Raw genomic sequence first — 18,110 nt, 5'->3', positions numbered from 1 at the left:
TTGATACTTAACAAGCCCCTCGTATTTTAATTTTTTTCAAGCTGCTTTGTCCATTTCACCCCCCCAGTCAATCATTAACGAATTTCGATATAATTACATTTAGTTTACGGTATTTTTATTACATACACAAATAGTCTAATGAAATCCCAACGTCACACTATTTTTTTCCAAGTGTGTATTTTCAATATATAAAGTTTTAAAGACCATGTCTAATGTGGTACACCGCATGTCCAGTTTTCTCCCCTAAATTTTTTTTTCTTTTAATTTTTTCGTTTTTTAAAAATGTGTTTACGCCTAAACTACTCAACCAATTTCAATGAAAAAAACTAAACATAAAGTTAAGTACACTTTACAATACAATATCTTTCGAAGCGCTAAAATCCTTTTATTTTCCGAGATAATGACAAAATAAGTTTTTTGTCCAGTTTGGGTCCGCTCTCCCCTACAGTATGTTCCAAAAAAATGCGACTACCAGTTATTGGTTTTAGCGCGATATGAAAAATAAAAATAAATAATTTTACAGTTAGTAATTTTTTTCATTTCCTTACAAAAATTTGCAAAAACAACATTTATATCTGTAATTTTTAGTATTTCGTCCAAAACCCATTGACCCCAACGACTAAGTTTAAGCGCTTTGGCATAGAATTGGACAGTGTCTACCAATAGTCTGGTCGCACGTTATTACGCAACTAATTTTCTCGGGCGTGATCAAAAACGTCGTCCGCTGTAGTGGCCTGTCATAATCCGCTCGTCAAAAACTTTAACGATATCACCCCACACATTTTAAATGGGGTTCATGTCCGCTTCCTGAGAAGGCCACGGCAGCAATCCAATTTGGGGATGCTCCCGAAACCATTGGGTAACGATTCGGGCTGAGTGGATAAGGTATTTGTCCCGAACAAAATTAACTTGTTGTTCGCCATAATGTGGGCGAACCGACGGAAGGAGTTCATTTTACAGAATATCAGTATACGTTTCTTTCACAAACCGGCCATTAAATTTTGTAAATGGAATGGCTCCAGCGATGGCCGAAAAGCACACGCAAACGGGGACGGTTTTTCTTCCGCTGCTGTCATAGACTTGAACATGTTCGCGATTGAACCTCGTTCCATTTTGCCTATACGCAAAAACTCGGCCGCACTCGTCACACCTAAGAGTAGGAGATTAAATATATTTATAATAACCTCGCATTAATAAAAACTATTAACTATGGTAACGGAAAATGTACAGTACCCACCAAATTAATAGGCACACCTCCTCCATTTACGTTGTAACGAGCCCAAAGGCTATCCAAAGGAAGCCACACCTTCTACATCCCTCAAGCGTTTCACAGGTGAAAGTGAACGTATCTCCTACCACTTTACCTTCATAATTTGTGTTCTGTAGTAGTGTAAATACTGCATGTTTTGTAACTTGTAAGTCGGAATTGTTTCGGCAATCCACTGAAAATACACGAGTTTTCTTCGGCCTTCTTTGGCCAGGCGATCGTCACTTTCTTCTTGAATACGCTCACGCATAAAACGAGAAGAAGTTGAGGTGGTATGATAAATATCATCACCCGACTCTAGCCACGAAAGAAAACGGACAAATCGGAGTGGGTAACCGTCTCGATAGCGCGCATAACCTAAATGATTCCTTAAAAAAAAAAAAAAAAAAAAAAAAAAAAAAAAAAAATAAAAATAAAAAAAAGAACCCCTATAAGAAAATGATAATTCACCCAAAAAAGGGTATAAAAACAGAAAATGGAACATATTAAATCCATGACAAACCTGTTAGCAAATTAAGAACAGAGAAACAAGAACATAAGAGAAAAGAAAAAGCAACGTGAAGATCTTTGAATGAACAAGAGTTTGCAAAATACGAAAACTAAACTCTTCCCAGTGTCTCAACGGCATAAATCCAGCAAAGTTTCACAAAACATAGTGTGCAACACATACCATTCACTCATCTCAAAATGGCAAATAATTTCATTACCAAAGTTTACGAAAGGTAGCCGGTGAAATAGGACTGAAACGAAATAGGACTGGAGAAATAGGACTGGAAATTGGAGGAGAATCGAACACAAGCCTACCCGTGTCACAAGTTAGAGCGCTACCGATATGGTAAGACTTGCTTATTAATCGTTGCTGATAGTTGTATGAGCAAGTACAACATGAGTGCAACTGGAAAAGTTATTTATGCACTAAAAAGTAAAAAAAATTTAATAAATATTTCTGGTGTGGCCGTTGTAGTATTTTGTTAATTGAACTATATTAGATATAACATATTTAATGGTCCCCTGCAATTTAAATTAAAATAGGATAAAAGGTAAATTTTTGGTGAACCATTTAACTTATGAGTTAACACCATCGGCTTTTTACAAAGGGAAATGGATATAACCCGACGGTCTTACGCAAAATGTTGCCTACCGGATTGGAGGCATATCGTTCCTACTGGAACAAAATAAAATAAATAGGACTATTCTTAGGAGAAATAGGACTGATGCCGAGGAGAAATAGGACTGATGCCGAGGAGAAATAGGACTGATGCCGAGGAGAAATAGGACTGATGCCGAGGAGAAATAGGACTGATGCTATGGAGAAATAGGACTGTACTAAAAGTTTTAAAAAATCAGTCCTATTTCTCCGGTAGAAATAGGACTGGAAATTTCCAGTCCTATTTCGTTTCAGTCCTATTTCACCGCCAATCTTACGAAAACGAAATAACTATCATCCCTCAGAAGACGAAAAATATATACGAACTAATCACTATCAGCGACACCGAAAGTGAGGATAATCAACAGGTCTGCAGAGCAAAAGAGAGTGCGAAAAGTGCGGATGAGAACAAGAAAATAGTGCGATACATGGGATGGAGCGGAATAGAAACAGAGAAGAACGACTTTTTCGGATATGAAGGAAAACTGAATGACAGCAGTGAATCAAGTGAAAATAAGAACGAGGGATTAACGGCGTATTTTGGACTAGCACCCGATACGGAAAGTGACTATAGTGTTGATTTTATATTAGGATATGACAGTGACACCTATCTTCAGTGTGAACCTCCCAGAAAATGCAACAAGCCGGACGATCAACAGAGGGAAACAGAAGCATGTAAAAACTGTCGCATGAAAACGATAGCATCCATATATGCAGCCCGAGCAGAAAAAATCCAACTGCGGAGACAAGCCATGATAGACTTAGAAAACGGTAAACTTTCATTAACGATGATGGGAGCCCCAATGCAGGTAATAAGAAGGTGCATCCAAAATAAATTCAAAACGCAACAGGGTTGGCCAAGACAGAAGATGGCCACATTCCTCAATGAAAGATTCGAAGAAGAACAGACGCTACTCCACACAAGCGTACGAAGATGTAAGTACGACATTTCCGATCTTTTACTATCCTAACTAGCCGAAAATGATCTACTGTTACTACGAATACTGAAGCATAACAACTGCGAATTTACAGCTCGCAACTACAACGGAGAAACTCCCTTAATGTTGGCAATCTCACACGAAAACCAAGAATGTGCGAAGTTAATATCGACACCAACTAACATCGACATTACAACACCAAGCAGCAGAACCATTTTGCATTATTTAGCCATGTATGGCCTAGAAGACCTTCCAAGCCAAATTGGCGCAAAAAGAATCATCAACATCAACCAACAAGATGATTCGGGCGAAACCGCCTTACACGTAGCATTCGGATTCAACCGACTTGAGATGATGGAGATATTGCTTCTACACGGAGCAGACGCAAGAATAAAAAACTGCCAGGGACACACGGCTGCATCGGATTCACCTTTTAATAAAAAAGTGCAAGCTATATTCAAAGAATGGGAACAAGAACATAACGGTAGTTCCTTGACAAAGACTGGAAGAAAAGAACAACCACAATACCGCCGCGAGAAAAACGAAAAAGCTATAATCAACAAAGCCGAAATACCGGGTCGAAAGAAAAGCAAGAATAAAAGACGAAAAGAAAGAAGACAATACACCAGCAACTTTATTAAAATCACCTGCAATTCTTTTTCTTAAATTTTAGGTGGAGGAACCAGTTATTTTATTCACCCATAGCAACAACTGTAGTCGGTGACGGAAAATGCAAATTGGAGGACCAATTCTTCTTATCGAAGAGGGGAAGGAATGTAACGAGCCCAAAGGCTATCCAAAGGAAGCCACACCTCATACATCCCTCAAGCGTTTCACCAGTGAAAGTGAACGTAATTCCTCCCACTTTACCTTCATAATTTGTGTCCTTTAGTAGTATAAATACTGCATGCTTGTAACATGTAATGCGGAATTGTTTCGGCAATCCACTGACAATACACGAGGTTTAGGAAACTTTACAATAGCAACAGAAAACCAATTGAAGAACCTTTTAAGGAAAAGAGAAGAAAATAACATAGCCGTTGAGAGAGAAGGAAAAGAAATAATTAACAAGCTTGAAGGTGAACGAAAACAACTAGTTTCAAGATTAGAAATCGCAGAGCAACAGATAAAAGAAGTTTTGGGAACAAACAAACAACTTCGGACAGAAACAGAAGAGACAAGAGAAATCCTTGAGAAAACCTTAACCGAAAAAGTCGGGCTACGAAGAGGCCTGATAGATACTACTACAAAAAATAAAAGTCTTGAAAAGGAGTTACAGGAGATAGCCATACAGGCAAGAGACCGAGAAGAAAAAATTAAGTATCTGGAAACAAGAATAAAAGAATTTAGGCAGCAACAGGTAACATTCGCCGAAACTGAGGACTTAAACGTTTCCAACGAACCAGGAGAGATAATAAAGCTAGTAAGTGAGATAAACGACCTAACTTCATTAACAGTAGGAGGAGACAAATCCCTCCACTACGAGTTAGAATCCGAACAGATCGCCGAGCTACAGCAACTCAACGACGACCTAAGAAACCGAATAAAGATCCAAAGCAATCACATCCTCCAACTAGAACAGAAGTATCAGGCTCTAGAAAACAAAATGGGACTTACACACGAAGAAACTCCGAGAGCTGACCACGACACAACGGATGCAGATGACACCAGTATGGCTACAACCCAGCCCATCGTGAAAGGCCTAGGAGAATTATTTTCGAGAGAAGATAAAAAGTGAATTCCAGTCTTCAAAGGAAAAAGTACTGATAAGCTAATAACAGAATGGCTGAAGGACGCAGAACATGTAGCACGCAACAACGACTGGGATGACAACCAAAAAATACGATTCTTCTCCGACAGACTAAAAGGTGATGTCCTGGAATGGCATGGAAACTACGTAGAGGAACAGAGTGACGAGCTAGACTACGATGAGTGAAAAAAGGCCATCATTGCAAGGTTCCAGGACGCTTATGACTTAGCAGCACTAAGGAAAAAGTTGTCCACACTAAAACAGAAACCTGAACCCATTCGAATTTTTGGAAAAGAAATTTATGCTTTAGTAGACACAGGAGCCGCAGCCAGTTTAGTTTCAGACAGCATCTTCTTTAACGTAAAGAAGCAGGAACAACTTAAACAAATTAAAAACACCCCTTAACCAATATTCAAAACGGTGGGTAGCCGATGAAATAGGACTGGAGAAATAGGACTGGAAATTTTCAGTCCTATTCCTACCGGAGAAATAGGACTGACTTTTAAAAACTTTTAGGACAGTCCTATTTCTCCATGGCATCAGTCCTATTTCTCCTCGGCGTCATTCCTATTTCTCCTTAGAATTAGTCCTATTTCATTTACCTTGTTCCAAGGGGAACGATGAGCCTCCAATCCGGTAGGCAATGTATTAAGTAACAGCGGCGGCTTATATCCATTTCCCTATTTAAAAAACCGATGGTGTTAACTCATTAGATAAATGGTTCACAAAACTTTTTTTTCTTATCCTATTTTAATTTAAATTACAGGAGAACATGAACTATATTGTATTTAATAGAGTTCATTTAACAAACTACTATTAGACATACTACAGAAATATTTATTACTTATATCGCACATTATTTGGTCATAACCAACTTTTCCATCTGAACTAATGTTTTACTATTTCATACATCTTTCGTTATATACAGCTCTTACATATTCTGATTTTGCTCTAATAATATTTTATTAAATGAACTCTATTAGTTTCAAAATAATTTATGTTCCCCAGCAATTAAAATAAAAATAGGATAAGAGATAAAACATTTGTGAACCATTTAAATAATGAGTAAACGCCATCGGTTTTTGAAAAAGAGAAATGGATATAAGCCGGCGTTCTTCGTTCCCCTTGGAACAAGGTGAATGAAATAGGACTATTTTTAAGGAGAAATAGAACTGACGCCGAGGAGAAATAGGACTGATGCCATGGAGAAATAGGACTGTCCTAAAAGTTTTTAAAAGTCAGTCCTATTTCTCCCAGTCCTATTTCTCCGGTAGAAATAGGACTGGAAATTTTCAGTCCTATTTCTCCAGTCCTATTTCGTTTCTATTTCACCGCCAATCAAACGGTATCAGGAGAAATACTAAAATCAATGGGAAAATTTGAATTTTCAATTATCATTAACGACAATCACGTTATTAATCATGATTTATTTATCATGGAAAACTTGAACGAAACTTGCATCTTAGGATTAGACTTTTTATCGAGCAACAATGTAAAAATTAATACCAGAAACAGGCAGATCAATTACGACCATTTTGGAATAGAACATAGCTTTGGAAACAACATACACCCAATATACAGCCTAACATTTGGCAAAGCAGGCATTCACATCCCACTCCTCCCAGACCGCTCAACAGAAAATAATGACAACAATAACCTTACAGAAGCAGATTACCGCAGCCTAGAATCTTTCTCACCAGACAATACCAAGAAATGTAAGCGGATTAGACAAACCCAAGAAAGTGAAATGAATAACATCTCTGACGAAATACGGATTAAAATGGAAATTCTATTGAAAAAACACGAAGCCCTATTTGCAGAAAAGGAATCAGATTTGGGTTTAGCAACTGATGTAAAGCATCCCATTAACATAGGATACAACGCCCCAATTACTCAACGATTACGCAGGACCCCAGAAGCATTAAAACTTATTGTCAAAACAAAAATCGAAGTGATGTCGAATAACAAGATTATTAGGGAAAGTAGCCCATTTGCAGCAGCAATTGTAATGGTAACCAAAAAAGATGGAGAAATGCGTATGTGCATTGATTATAGGGCACTGAACAAAATAACCGTAAAAGACAAATATCCTTTACCAAGAATTGACGACACCATTGATGCATTGAGCGGATCAGTTTACTTCTCAACATTGGACTTACTGAGCGTTTACTGGCAAATCGAGATAGAAGAAGGCGACAAACACAAAACCACCTTCATACGAATTTAATAGAATGCCATTTGGATTAACAAATGCACCAAGCACTTTTCAACGAGCAATGAATAACATCTTGAAATCAGTATTGTTTAAATTCTCATTGGTTTATCTGAATGACATCATAGTGTTCAGTAATAATATTACAGAACATGTGACACATCTAGAAACAGTGTTTAAGCTTCTTAAAGACGCAGGACTAAAGTTAAAAAGAAAGAAATGTGAATTCTTCAAGGAAGAGTTAGATTATTTAGGGTATATTGTCTCGAAAAAGGGAATAACGCCAAGTACGAAAAAGTTAGATGCCATCATCAAATACCCAACTCCCAAAAACGTGAAAGAACTGAGCTCATTTTTAGGTCTGGCTAGTTATTACAGAAAATTCATCCGGGCTTTTGCTGACAAAGCCCACCCACTGACAGTGCTCACGAGATTTCAGCCGAGTGGAAATGGGGAGAGGAACAAAGGGACGCCTTGATTGTATCAAGAACTGTCTCATAACTAGACCAATCTTAGGGTATCCAGATTTCACGCGCGAATTTATCATCTACGTGGATGCTTCAGGATACGGAATAGGAGCAGTCTTGGCTCAGATGCAGACTCTACCTCAATCGCGGATTCAGCGGAGTCCGACGTACAGGAACACCGTGAATCAGACGGCGCGGAAGTCTTCATAGCGTATAGCTCTAAACAACTGAATGACCGCGAGGCCAAGTGGTCAACCACAGAAAATAGGCTTACGCAATCATCCACGCAATCGATGTGTTTAGGACATATCTATACGGACGCAGATTCACCGTATTTACAGACCATAGACCTTTAGAATGGTTAATGAGCAAGACAGAACCCGCAGGAAGATTAGCTAGATGGGCACTTAAACTACAAGAATTTGACATCGTCATTGGGCCGGCCTGGGAAGTCGCACCAAAATGCTGACACCCTAAGTCGTATTCCCATAGTGCCACTAGCACGAATAGAAACAAGGGCAACGAAAAAAGAAGGTGTCACAAGAGAGCTTGAAAATATTCGAAAAGAAAGTGAAAGATTAAAGAACAAATTACACATCGAAAGATTAAGGAAATCAGAACACATAGAGAGAGAATATGAAAGTATTCAAAACGAAAGCGAAAGTTTCGAAAGAGAAAATCTTAAAAAGGAAGTAAGTTTTGAGAGAGCAATTGGAAGTGAAAGTAAAAGGTCTTGGAGGGAAGACAGATGGATAGAACTACAGCAAGCAGATAAATATTGCCAAAACTTAATAAAGAAAATACAAGAATATAGCTAGAACAGTAAAAATAGCAGATTCAAGGGCAAATTCATAATCAACGAAAAAGGTCTATTAACAGATAGGCAAGGAAAATTAGTAGTCCCTACACCGTTACATACAAGGATTTTATGTGCAAACCATGATCACACACACACACACCTATGTGCATCCATGTTAGCAGGTCATCTAGGGATCGAAAAAACAATGGCCAGACTTAAAGAGCAATACTTCTTCCCACACATGCGACACAATGTAATGGAATACATCAAAAATTGGCTAAAATGTGCAAAACGCAAAGCTGCGGGAGGAAGTAAAGCACCATTGCAACCTATGCCCTCAGCTGAAAGGGTGTGGGAAAGACTTGCGATGGATATTGTGGGTCCAGTTGTCCAAGTATCCAAGTTTCGCAAAGTAAAGTGCGCATTACAAAACCAACAATTCATCTCAAAATGGCCCATAACAACATCGCTCAAGACGAAAAAATGGAAGTAACCATCATCCATCAGAAGACGAAGAGAGTATACGAGCTAATCACTATTAGCGATAGCGAAAGTGAGGATAGTCAACGGGACTGCAGAGCAAAAGAGAATGCGAAAAGTGTGGGTGAAAACAAGCAATTAGTGCGATACATGGGATGGAACGGAATAGAAACAGAGAAGAACGCCTTTTTCGGAAAAGAAGAAAAACTGAATGACAGCAGTAAATCAAGTGAAGATGAGAACGAGTGATTAATGTCGTACAGTGGAATAGCACCCGATTGGGAAAGTGACTACAGTGTTGATTTTACAATAGGATACGACATTGACGACTATCTTCAGTGTAAAACTCCCCAAAAACGCAACAAGCCAGACGACCGACAGAGGGGAACAGAAGCATGTAAAAACTGTCGGATGAAAACGATAGCATCCATATCAGCAGCCCCAGCAGAAAAAATCTAACTAAGAAGAAAAGCCATGATTGATTTAGAAAACGGTAAACTTTCATTGTCGATGATGGGAGCTCCGATGCAGGTAATAAGAAGGTGCATACAACATAAATTCAAAATGCAACAAGGTTGGCCAAGACAGAAGACGGCAACATTCCTCAATGAAAGATACGAGGAAGGACATACGCTACTCCACACAAGCGTACGAAGAAGTAGATACGATATCACGGATCTCCTACTATCCTTTGAAGCGAATCCAGAAATATTATACCACGGAAAGACAATTGACCATACCGCAGCAGCCGACAACGATTTGCTGTTACTACGAATCCTGAAGCATAACAACTGCGAATTTACAGCCCGCAACACAAGTGGAGAAACACCGTTAATGTTGGCGATTTCACATGAAAACGAAGAAAGTGCGAAGTTGATATGGACACCAACAAATACCAACATTACAAGACCAGGTGGCAGAACCGTTTTACACTATCTAGCCATGTATGGCCTAGAAAACCTTGCAAGTCAAATTTGCGCAAAAAGAATCATCAACATCAACCAACAAGATGATTCTGGCGAAACCGCCTTACACGTAGCAGTCGGATACAACCGACTTGATATGATCGAGATATTGCTTCAACACGGAGCAGACGCAAGAATAAAAAACTGCCATGGACACAGGGCTGCATCGGATTCACCTTTTAATAAAAAAGTGCAAGCTATATTCAAAGAATGGGAACAAGAACATAACGGTAGTTTATTGACCAAGACTGGAAGAAAAGAACAACCACAAAACCACCGCGAGGAAAACGAACAAGCCATAATCAATAAAGCCGGAATACCAGGACGAAAGAAAAGCAAGAATAAAAAACGAAAAGAAAGAAGACAATACATCAGAAACTTTATTAAAATCACATGCAACTCTTTTTCTAAATTTTAGGTGGAGCAACAAGTTATATTTTTACCCATAGCAACAACTGTAGTCGGTGACGGAAAACACAAATTGGAGGACCAATTCTTCTTATCGAAGAGGGGAAGGAATGTAACGAGCCCAAAGGCTATCGAAAGGAAGCCACACCTTCTACATCCCTCAAGCGTTCCACAGGTGAAAGTGAACGTATCTCCTCCCACCTTACCTTCATAATTTGTGTTCTGTAGTAGTATAAATACTGCATGTTTTGTAACTTGTAATTCGGAATGGTTTCGGCAATCCACTGACAATACACGAGGTTTAGGAGACTTTACAACGTGTATTCTTTTGGCGCTACGGTGTCTCTTAAACTCCCATTGCTATTTAATGGATACAGGTAGATTTCTTTTTTCTGATCAAATTAGGTCGTGATCTACAATTCACTAACACTTTGTTTTTTTGTAGAACTTACCGCTAAGGCTCTAGGTCTTCGTTCACGATATGGGCACACCTGGTTTTTCCCCATAAGCGTAATGTTAAGACTGGGTTTTTCTAAATTTTAAATAAAATACTTAGAGTTGAGCTAAAAAAATTCTTTTTTGCCAAAAGATATAGCATTCGTTACTTGATATATATTTAATGTTATTTCTTGAAAATTTCAAAAATAATTTTTCTCAATACCCCTCCCTATCCTTTGAAGTTCCCCAACTCCCTCTAACTTTTGGACGGAAAGTGTACTTCACACTTGGTCACCAGAGGCGGTGCAATGCATTTTTTGCCGTTAATGTTTGAAATTGGGGGGAAGGCGGGGTTTAAAAAGCATAATGGCTATCAATCAGAGCAGGCAAAGTTTTTATGTCTAAGAATTCTTAATAAACAGTACAAAGAGTGAATAAAACTTTGCCTGATCTGATTGATAGCCATTATGTTTTTTAAAACACTTCTCTCTTTAAGTAGCCAATAGGTCATAGTTTCACCGGTAAAAAACGACATAATAAATGTGATTGGAATTTTCGAGAAAAAAGGATTGAAATTTCCGCAAACATGCTGTAATATCTGAAATTGTAAACCAAAAAAAATTTGCGCAACGCGCCCTAACCGAACTAATATCGCCGTAATAATGATCGTAGACTGGTCCTTAACAATCCAGTAAAATTTGTTACTACTGTAGGCATACAATAATTGGTACTGGAACAGGTTTTACTCAATTTTTCCATAAAATCCCATGATGCTAAATCTGGACATCAGACTATATAGATGGATCCGCGAAATAGGACATCACCCAATTTGGCAACAACCTAAGCCCTGTTCGCGCCCTTTATTGTTCCCAACGCCTTGGTATATGTCTTATGTAATGGCAATCGTCTGCTATTTGGCTACGAAGTACCGATCATTTGGCGGGAGGAAGAGCCATATCTCGACAGCCGTCAAATGGCCGAGAACCGTCTTCAGAGTTTGTTCCGTCGCTTCCAACGTCAACCAGAGTTTTAGGAGGATTATCGAGCAACCTTTCAGAAGACCTTCGACAAAGGTTACGCTTCCCGTGTTTCAGACCCATCCAATGCAAAGTACTTTTTGGGTAATCATGGAGTATACAAAGGGAAGGAACTCCGAGTGGTATATGACGCTGCAGCTCCTTTCAAGGGGAAATGTTTGAACGATGCCATCATAAGCGGTCCCGCATTACAGCCGTCACTAGCAGCCGTCGTTTCTCGCTTCCGAGAGGGAGGGATTGCCTGTGTTTCTGACATCGAAACTATGTTCAGCCGGTTCCGTCTGTCTGCTGGTGACCGAAACTTCTTTTGCTTCCTATGGCAATAAAAAGTCTCAATCGAACCCATCGTCTGCAGAATGGATCGATTACCGTTTAAAGCAAGTGCCTCCCCTTTCGTCGCCATTCACACAGTGCAACGTATTGCAGAAGATGCTGGAGGACAGAAAGAAGTTATCCGGGTGATCTAGGAAAGGACGTACGTGGATGGTTATCTAGGTTTCGCATCATCTATGGAAGAAGCTGTGAGGGAAGCTGTCACCGTCAAGGAAGATTTGAGCGATTAAGATCTTAATCTCCAGGGTTGGATTTCCAACACCACCAAGTTCCTGCGGCTGGTTTAAGGAAATGAAGTGTAACCAACCAGCCCTGTTCAGGCACAATCCCTTACCACTGAAGAAACCGGGAACGCGCTTGGAGTTATTTGGAACACCGTCAGTGATATGCTGGGATTTCAAGTGGCCGAAGAGAGTTACGAGACCCTTACTCGAGCGATGCTGGTGAGTAAGGTAGCCAGTGTTATCGATCCTTACGGGGTACGACATCGCCATGCATCGTGAAACCAAAAAAACGACTAAGAGCTCTAGGTCTAAAGGGCGTAGGGTGGATGGATGTCGTTGTCGGAGATTACAAAATATGGTGGAAGGGCTGGTTCATCGCGCTGAAGCAGCTCAACACAGTGGAAATGCCACGATGCCTGTTTCCTGATAAATCGCAGATAATCTCTCCGGAACTTCATACGTTCTGTGATGCATCTGAGGAAGCCTACATTACTGCCATCTATACCCGCAACCTCTATTCAGATGGACGCGTTCTGGTTCGACAAATCAAAGCCGCGAATAAACTTGCACCGAAAAAGACTATTTCAGCCCCGAAGCTTTAGCTGAATGCCGCCCTGTTGGGATCGAGTCTAACCAAGGCAGTCCAATCAACGCCTGAAACCAAGATAGTAACTCGTCGATTTTGGACAGATAGCAGTACCGTGCGGAATTAGATCAGGTCTACCGCTGCGTGCTATCAGATATTCGTTAGCGACCGTGTGAGGAGATTCAAACGATTATAGAACCGGAAGATTGGCGCTTCGTTCCGGGGCAAGTTGAGTCCAGCAGATATCGCAACTCGCTCCTCTCTCGAAAGGAAATTGATACCATTCATGTAGCTGAATGGACCCGAGTTCCTACAACGAACCGAAAACGATTGGCCTAATGATCTCCCATGGGTGGTGACCACTGAAGAAATCCGTTCCAGCCACTCTTATTCCGCCGCCGTGAATGGAGATTTGAACGAGTGGAAGAAAATCCAAGTGGAATCCAGTGACATTGCAGCACTTTTAAGACTTGAATGTGGATACTTGAGATTGAAAAAAAAATGTCAAGGAGAGGTTTACGCTGAAGAGTTGCCACGTATTCGGAAGAACAAGCCACTCCACTCCTCATCCAGTTTGCTTGTGTTGGCCCCGGTGCTTGGTTCGGGTGGGGCGTTACGGCTTGGGGGAAGAGCCGGCCGAGCAAAATTGCGTACGATTCCTTCTTATATTTATGTACTTGCTACGGACTTGCCAGAAATAGAACGGCCAAGCGTTGGGGAGTAGCGTTCACCTGTATGGTCACTCTCGCTGTCTTCCTGGAGCTCGTGCCCTCACTGTCACTGATTATTTCCTGCTGTCCCTGAGAAAAATTTATTTTGCTTTACCGGAAACCGGAAGTTATCCATTCAGATAAGAGAACCAACTTTGTTGGTGCCGAAAGAAGTTGCGCGAAGCGGTGGAGGAGATGTATGCAACCAAAGAGGTCCGAAGTTTTATCAGAGAAGCTGGCATCCACTGGACCTTCAGCCACCTCAGACACCACATTTTGGCGGTGCCCACGAGTCGCTAATTCGTTCTACTAAGAAAACGCTCTACAGAGCCTTAGAGCAGGAAAAAGGTGGTATGCGTCTTCCTACAGAAAACCTGCTCCGAACCCTTGTATATGAGGTTGCCGGCCTGCTGAACACTAGGCGACTGACCTATGCTAGCTCAGACCCAGCGGATTTTCGACCGCTAACCCCAAACGATTTCCTAAATCGAGCACCGACGGCATATCCGCCAGCTGGAGCCTTCGCTGACGCATCACCAAGAGACCATTACCGTTACCTCCAACGGGTCCTGGACCTCTTCTGGAATACGTGAAAGACTGTATAACTGCAATCGTTAGCTGCGCGGAGGAAATGGGAGACTATCAACCGGATTTCGAAGTCGGAGACGTAGTCATGGAGATCAACAAAGAATTTGGTCGTAGAGTGTGGAACATTGGCAATGTCAAGACTGTATTTGACGATGGATCGGCAAAATAGCACATCACACAATTTGGCAACAACCTAAGCCCTGTTCGCGCCCTTCGTTATCTATATATTGTAGCGAATGGTTTCTTGCTAGTTCAAGAAATGCGAGAGTGGCGTGGGAGAGAGCTTCAACGCCCGTTCTCAAAGAGAAATAGGATTAATGCCGAGGAAAAATTGGACTGATGCCATGGAGAAATAGGACTGTCCAAAAAGTTATTAAAAGTCAGTCCTATTTCTCCCAGTCCTTTTTCTCCGGTAGAAAAAGGAGTGGAAATTTTCAGTCCTATTTCTCCAGTCCTATTTCGATTCAGTCCTATTTCACCGCCTACCAAAAAAATAACTCAGGCTATCTAATGTACAAGGAACGAGAAAAAAAAGTACGGGTTAATTGGAAAATCTTTCGGAAATGAAACACCCTATGTCCGCTGTTAGGTAAGGAGAACCGGACGGCTTATGTAGTTTTCCTCACTGCAAACAACGTTATCAATTGCTCGTCTAATCATTCCATCATAACTTTTTTGTTTGAATTCATATTTGTAATTTTTTTGCACGATTACATGCTCTATCTATTGTTTTATACAGCTCATGTATAAAAGTTATATTTCATTTTACACAGTGTTTGGTTTTTAGCCCTTGACATTTTGTTACTGGCGTTTCCAGTCCTAGTATCTCCCTCCCCCCCGACTGATGTCCTTATTCCATGGGCGTTCCCGGGGGCGGAGGGCGCTTTCGCTGAGGTACCGCTTAATACACTGATTAATAAGGGAAAAATTAGATATAGATAATTTAAGATACGTACATTTTGTAATAAAAAAAACTATTTGCCACAAAACCATAGCTAAAGCCCTACATGGGAAGACGAAAATAATGAGTTCCGTGGGGCTTTTGTTGGGTGCTGGGAACAAATATGTTAACATGAAGACTAGTTTATTATTATTAAAATTGATATTAATGTTTATAGGAAAAATATTACTAAAATATTATCTTTACTAAATATCGCCTGAAGCAAGGACAAAACAAAGGACACAGTAACAAAGATTCCAATAATTATATTAAAATCAACCCATATTTTTATAACTATGCCAGGTGGTGAAAGCTGTCTGTTATGTAGGGTAGGAGCGCTTTTCACCAAAGCATTAAATGGATTAAGCAAAACTGAAATGTACAACTTGTGTAAAAACATCTGTGAGTAAAATTTCAATAATTATGGCGTGGCATCTGTTAAAGCGGAAGAGGAAAAAATAACCCCACAAAGCTACTAATAATGACAAATCCATTTTTAATTATTTTCGACCAGGAAAGACCTTTGTTTTGTGCGTCAGTGATTACCGAAGTCACTAAACCTTTTGAAATGAATCCAAGATTTTTTTTTATTTTGAACGATCGTGGAGGGCTTGCCAGTGTATAAACTATCATGACACGGCTTGTAAATAATAGAAAACGAGTCATCTCATCCATGAGTCATTTTCGGCCATTCATACGATAAATTTGCCTTTTATTCACTAGTTTATTCAGTTTATGCTTTCTTTTCATTTTTCGTTTTCTTAGTGTTGATTTATCCCTTTTCTGTTGGTCTTCCTTTCTCTATTCCTGTTCTTCGATGCGTTCAACCCACTTCTTTTTCCTTTGTGATTTTGATTTTATCCTGTTTCTTAATTGGTTTGGCAAGTAATTCCACATTGTCTTTTGCACCTATTGCTCTTAGTATTGTTTTACCTATAGTAATACAGAAAAGTAATAAAATATTTGAAAATCAAAGAAATTTTTTTTGTGTAACTTAAAGTTCACCTTAACACCTTCAGCTCTTTGCCGAGCACCTTAACATGGCTGTTTCTCTTCAATGCTTCTTGCCTTCTCAGCTTCACCTTTGCCTTCTTAGAATTTCAATTTTTCTTTTACTTTTTTTATGTTAATAATTGCTGCGTTTGGATCTAAAGTGTTTTTTTTAGAATGGGTGAGAGAGTAGACAGTTCCCTAAATCAAATTTGCTGATAACCATGCGGCCTTCACTGTAAAAATTGGCTTTGGCAGCGTACTGGTGGCTCAGAAATTTCTGTTTTGGCAGACTCTGTAAGATCAGATGTTAATTACACAGATGCTGCCTTGGTGGCTTGTGGAAGTTTTGGAATTTTGGATCTCATCCTGTTATTTTTCCTGTTTAGTTTTTTCTTCTATAACTTATATAACTTCTGTTTAAGTTGGTTTTCCATTTTATCAGAAAAACCCAGCTTTTCCCCTGACATTAAATGACATGGCATAAGCTGTCTGGCTTTTCTAAAATAAAAAGATTAACACATACCTATGAATTGTTAATATACTTGCAGCACTTTCACTTCCTCCTATTTTAGGAAAAAAAGTAAATTTTATCGTGAAAGCTTAGCTGCTAGGTGTTCTTTCAGATCTTCATGATTGGAGGTACGATTCCTGGTGTCAATTGTTTGGTTAGAACTATTGCGGTCAACAACAACCTTGTAACTATCGAGATCTTGAGCTGCAGGAACTGCGAGTTGGAATATTGGTCAATAAGCAAGATATGAAAAGGTCTTCTGAAGAGAGTTTGGTCCTCGCTTTTTATCACGCTCTTGATTATTTGGGTCCATTTTGTTCAAATTTTGTACTTACTTAATTTCAATAAAGTACTTGTTTTCCGCTTTACCATTTACCAAACTGCCTGTCATATGATAACCATTAAAATCAATTATTATTTACCTTGGTGCCTTGTTACGTACCTTGCTACTCCTTCAACATTATCACGCATCACTCCATAGATAAAACTATACAAATCTAGCCTATTCTTATTTTCGTTAGGCAAAGATTATTTCAATCATAATCTACACGCCAAAAAATGCCACAAACAATAGCGTCTGCTAGAAAGTTCTTATTTAAGCTCAAGTAGTGATCAAAACCTCCACCTGGGGGCAATATAAGCAGAATAAGTATCTAAAAAATCGTGGGAAGGGTAGTACAAATCTCTGTGTTATGGGCCCATGTTATTTTTCTTATGGGGATAACGAACCAGTGGTATTTATCTATGGCAAAATCATAGATAAAGACCTCTAGTTCGTTATCTGCTATGCTTTTAGCCCTATCCCTAATGACGCGGAAAAAGCCAATTACTCACTCTGGTTGTAGTGCCTCTCGCGGACAAAGGAAAGAACTACATGCATGAACGCCAATAGAAATAGGGTTGAGGGACTTGGCGGGCGTTGAAAACTAGTATATGTTTACATGTAGGCTAGTTCATTATTATTAACATTTGATTAATGTTTATAGGAATAATATTATAATCTTATGTCTTGTCTTCCCCTTATGCACATTTTTAAGGAGCTATTGGTTACCAAATTACACATCACATACTACACTGAAATTTAAGGAAGCTTTGCACTTTACGTTAACAAAGCTACTAATAATGACAAATAAATTTTAATGGTTTTCCACCATGAAAGACCTTTTTTATGAGTCTGTAAGTAATGACGTCACTAAACCTTTTAAAATAAATCCAAGAATTTTTTCCTTCAAATTTTCCACTATCATGGAAGGTATGCCAGTGTATTTTTATATAAACTATTACATGTCTTGCAGATGATAGAACACAAGCCAACAT

General features: G+C 39.5%; 1 pseudogene; it reads right to left on the bottom strand.

Moving 5' to 3' along the window:
* Positions 1 to 16,015: 16,015 nt before the first annotated feature.
* On the bottom strand, positions 16,016 to 17,264 carry LOC132088400 (surfeit locus protein 6 homolog; annotated as a pseudogene).
* Positions 17,265 to 18,110: the final 846 nt, after the last annotated feature.

This window comes from Daphnia carinata, chromosome 10 (genome assembly GCF_022539665.2).
Source record: "Daphnia carinata strain CSIRO-1 chromosome 10, CSIRO_AGI_Dcar_HiC_V3, whole genome shotgun sequence".
Lineage (NCBI taxonomy): Eukaryota > Metazoa > Arthropoda > Branchiopoda > Diplostraca > Daphniidae > Daphnia > Daphnia carinata.
The sequence above is the reverse complement of the archived record's forward strand: the minus strand, read 5'-3'. Positions and strand labels throughout refer to the sequence as shown.